The sequence below is a fragment of the Amphibalanus amphitrite genome, unplaced genomic scaffold, assembly GCF_019059575.1.
Source record: "Amphibalanus amphitrite isolate SeventyFive unplaced genomic scaffold, NRLGWU_Aamphi_draft 000152F_arrow, whole genome shotgun sequence".
Taxonomy (NCBI): Eukaryota; Metazoa; Arthropoda; class Thecostraca; order Balanomorpha; family Balanidae; genus Amphibalanus; species Amphibalanus amphitrite.
The window spans coordinates 815533-820596 of record NW_024881647.1 but is presented as its reverse complement, the minus strand read 5'-3'; the positions used below and the strand labels follow the sequence as shown (position 1 = coordinate 820596).

Below are 5064 nucleotides of genomic sequence, written 5' to 3'. Positions count from 1 at the left end.
AGATGGGTGTTACTAACGCGGATGCCAACGCATGAAACCAAAAATGCGTTCGTTAACCTTACGCCTTGCAGACGTGACAAACACGAGGAAAAACACTGAAGTTTATTACAAAAACCCATCGTACGACATCTCTGCCAACATGCAATTCAAGAGCCGGGTACGGGGCGTAATCCGTTTAACACAACACTAAAAGAAGTCCGTAAAAAAAAACAATGAAACACTCCCATAGATCGCAAACACTGCGCGAGATCGCTTAGTTTTTTAACCACCTCCTACCGCGAGATCGGCGCACTGCAGCTCGAAGGGTGCTGGTATTTTGGCTCAGTAGCGCGAGGGACTGGAAAACCATGGGCGCACTTCCACCGTCGCCATCCTTGAGACTGCAGTTTCCAGAAGACGCACCAGTGTCTCCGAAACTTTACCTATGGACCGAAAACAATAAGCTGTTAAGAAATAAAGCGAAAACTTCAGAAGACATCGGCGAGGTGTGTTAAAGGAAATAGTTCACTCTCACGGAATTAGTTTTTTTCAATGGATTTATGATTTTTTATGCTCAAAATGATCAAAAGAAAACCTTTTTATAAAAAATATTATTTTCTATATTTTAACCCTCGCCGGCCGAGGGGGGGGAGGGTGCCGCCCCCCATAGGGTTTTTTCGCGATAGCTCCGAACACGCTGGCGATAGAGAGCTGAAACTTGGCATACCTGACCTTTGATCCAAGCCGCATCTTTTGACACCAACCGCATTTTTGGGTCAGGTCAGGTCACTGACCTATGACGTCATAAGTGAACCTCTGCACGGTCTTCAGATGTCGCAACTTCGCAACGCCCTCACTGCCAGAGGAGATGTCACAGGGAAATGAAACTTGCAGGATCTAGTATCCATTATGAGTCCCACAACTTGTATATCTCGGATTTTTCCTAAAGGTCATATGAGGTCAGGTCATTTTCGTGACCTCACCATTATAAGTCAATGGGGAAAAATGAAAACTGCTATTCTGGCGCCGGGAACGATCTCCAACTATCTCAAGCACACAGAATCGTGATTTTATGCACTCCTTGCAAGGTTAGATGCGTCACTTTTGCAATGTTGACCTTGCGTGACGTCATTTATGACGTCATCAAGGTCATATTAGTTTTTCGTCAATAACTCTTGATCAAATTGAGCTAGCGAGTCGGAAAAGCCACCAATGGACTCAGGAAGACCTGCCGAATCGAATGATATGCGACATGACCTCTTTCGACCAACTCCGTGACCTGGGGGTGCTGACCTGACCTTGACCTGAGGTCAACACCCCAAGTTGACCTGACCCGGACAAAAAGTATACCATTCGACGCGCCTGAGCGAGACGAACACGATGCTGCCAAAATCGGCGCTCTGCGGCCGTTTTTTGCGAAGTTATTCACCAAAAACTGAACCGTACCTTGGGGCACTTGACCTGACCTCAGAGGTCACCGGTTGACCTAGGACCTTAAAATCGGGTACCAATCTCTGCGTCTCGTAACGGCGCACACGCTCGTTTTTTTCTGCGACGCGCTAGCTCCACCAGGGGCGAAACGGCGAGGGGGGTCGTACCCGCCCCCCCCCCCTCGGCCGGCGCGTATGTAGAAAACCAATAGGTCCGGCGAGGGTTAATGAAGAAATACGATCGGCTTTGTATCGGATTTGGTGACAATCGGCGCAGCGCTTCTGGAGATAGGTATATCGAAAACACTCATGATATAAAGATATTTGTTAAAAAAAAGATTTGGTGCATAATTGGTCAAATTAGGTGCATTCGCCAAGTAACCCGTCGTGAAAACGGCTAGTGTTTTTCTTTTTACAAAGCATGTCGTGGTAAATTATGCAGATGGCATAATTATTAATTATATTTTATATACTGACACTGTGATCGCAAGATACAGAAAGAAGTAGAAAAAATTAGTAACTTTTTAGGAACCTGTTAAGATGAGCTATAGATCTCCGTACCTATCGAACAGGAGCAGGCAGACTTCACATTCTGAAGCCACCCGGCGGCGAGTATCCGGCGTCGATCGGGGCGAGCGTCTACACCGGCACCAGCCCCGGCAGCAGTGCGGTGGTATATCCAAAAGAAACTGTGAAAGGAGACATACAGTCGGTATATTTTAACCCGCGCCCTGCTGGGGGGGGGGGGTGTTTGAACACCCCCCTTGTGGTTTTTCGCGAATATCTCAAAAACGGCGGCGCGGAGCGCCGCCGTTTTTGGTACACCTTATCAGACATCAATTCTACACATGTTGTGAAAATTTCAGACCAAGGTCATTCAAGGTCAGGTCACCAGGTCACTTGAAGTGACCTCACCTCATAAAAACTTTCAATGTCTGTCATAGCTACACCGAGTGACCGATCGCTTTGAAACTTTCAGCGATTGCTAAGAGCAATAGCATTTACAAAATGTTTATCTCAGAATTTTGATATCGATGACCTAAGGTCAGGTCAATTTTGCGACCTCCCCATTATAAGTCAATGGGAGAAAATTGAAATGCGCCTCTTTTGGATGAAAGACATTATACACACTCCCAAACACCGAATTACAAGTGGTTTAGACACACTGAACTTGAAAATGGTGTCCGTGACCCTTGTTTATGCCCTGAGGTCATCTTAGGTCACGAATGGTATCTAACAGTTTTTCGCAAATAACTTTTGATAGAGGCATGCTAGAGCGATGAAAACGCCTTAGATGTGTTCAGCTCGACGATACGGATCGACTGATATGCAACATGACCCTTTCCGGTCAAGTCATGACCTTGACCTGAGGTCAAATTTTCAAGTTGACCTTTCAAGGTCAAGTTATAGTTCATTCGATGCGTCTTGACGAGAGGAACACGATGCCGGTAAAAGTAAGCTCGTACAAGGCTTGGGTCAAAAGTTATTGCAGAAAAACTGTTTTCGAAAATATCGGCTATTTTTGCAGTTTTTGCCCCCTGCAGGCAAAACCGTTGACCTTAGGTCAAATCTGAGAGAATTACTCAGAAAGGGCGTTAATAGGGCTATCGAATGCGCTTTTCCGCGGCGCTGTAGCTCTATTGGTTCCCGAGTTATGCGTTGGCTTCTTGGAAATTTTCGACATTCGACCTGGAAATCGGCGAAATTTTGCCTTCAATGACCTCTGGTGACCTGACCTTTGACCTGACCAAAAAATTGACCGAAGTGATTTCGTCATTATTTTTTACGCTCTTTCGAACGCCGCCTTCCGCGTATCGCTACGTGGCCCAGGAGCCGAGTTACAAGGGGGGGGGGTGTTCAAACACCCCCCCCCCCCCCCCAGAAGGGCGTGGAAATCCAGGACCCCCAGCAGGGCGCGGGTTAATGACACATTTTTTGAAAATAACTGCTTCCCTACCTTAATATATCCAACACAACCCAGAGGAACCCAGCGGATAAAATATTTACATAATATTTTCACGTATTTAATCATCAAAACTTTTCATAGAACAAAAGCATTGACTATCATCAAATACGCATTCCATTATTAAAATAACACCTACAAAGCACAAATCTTCACTAATTACCTATCATTAGGGCACATCTCTCTTCGGAGATGTGCTCTCACATCTCCCTCATCTCTCACGGTACATTAGGTATGCCTATTTCCTCGCGACACACAATTGCGCTTGTGGTCATTGATCAATAATTATTTAACAAGGTAAGTATATGAACATACTTACTATTGGCCTCGGAATCCGAGTTTCAGTTTCTGCACACCAAGTCCATAAAATGCTGCACACGCGAGCGACGCACCTTCACCACCAAGCAACGGAATTCAACTGAAATAATGGCAGACGCGCGCGAAACGTGCGCGGCTGTGCCACATCGGCTCAACCAATCAGCGAGCTGGAAGCCTACTCACGGCTAGATTACTAACCACATACTCATGATCCTGAGCATAAATACCAAGCATCGATGAGTACTGCCTCACACCATCGCAGGAGCTACGAACGAACTAAGGCATCGTTGGTAAATACGTTAGTTTACCTGAGTATGACATGAGTCTTATCCTGAATAAAAGGGTTAGTTTCCATAGGGTGGTAAAAATTTTTTCTCAGTGTGTGAATTGTGGTTCGGTTACACATTGAATTATTCCGAATATGGAAAGCATTTAGCAGCGCCAGTACTCTTGCACGGGTCAAAGGGATGCATCTGCAATTCATCGTATCTTAAAGACAAAAAAGATAAAAATGTAAAATGGCCTGAATATTGACGAGGTAACCCACAAAAGGCGAGAGAGGCGGGCTGGACAGTTACTTCTTTATCTGCCCGGTGCCATTCGATCCGAGCCGCCTCTTTCACCTCCCGGCTCCAAATGGATGTGTGCGCCGCGCCAGCCTGGCTGTCCATTGCTCTCCGTATAGATGGGTATCGGCGCCGGTCTCTGCACCACACGCCGGGCAGGAGGACGGGCGACATCAGATGAATATCTACACGGAGCGACTCCGACGGGACGCCTTTTTGCCGGGGCTTCACGCCGCAGGGCTACATGTTGTTGCATCATCAGTCTCCAGGCTGAGGCGCCCACGGAGATGAACTGCCCCGCCCCCGGCCGTTGACCTTTGGAGCGTGAGAAGAGCCCGGAAGCCTTCGGTGTCCAGTGACGCTCGATCAATTCAATAATGGTGCAGATAATTAATCGACGATTAATGGATCAGCCGTGACATTCACCCTGCAGTCCCATTGAATCACAAGTCGCGCTATCTGCCGCTGGAAACCACCAATCAAATGGGAATTCTTCCAGCTGACGCGTCTCACAAACCTCTAAATGGGCGTGCCACCGCGCATATCCCGTCACTCTTTGTTTGCACATGCACGCAGTCCAGTCTCAGCCAGCCCGTCAATGTTATTGCAGCCGGTGTATGGGAGATATTCATAATAAAGGGTGGAGCCGCCTGCAGGCCAGAGAAGAGTGAATGCTACGCTACCCCAGCCGATGGTCCCGCGCTTGGCCGCCACACGCATGGTGCGGTTCAGCATGAACCTTCATCTGTCGTCTGGATATAGAATGTCATGCAGTGCGTGAGTGGGAACACAGCTGATGCGGGCGTCG

At 47.5% G+C, this 5064-nt stretch overlaps 1 long non-coding RNA gene across 1 annotated transcript; it reads right to left on the bottom strand.

The window, feature by feature from the left end:
* Positions 1-233: 233 nt before the first annotated feature.
* LOC122383000 lies at positions 234-4027 on the bottom strand. The gene is made up of 3 exons (XR_006256760.1): positions 3692-4027; positions 1971-2098; positions 234-422 (listed from the first exon to the last, which is right to left on the bottom strand). It is a non-coding gene; the product is annotated as an uncharacterized LOC122383000 (long non-coding RNA).
* Positions 4028-5064: the final 1037 nt, after the last annotated feature.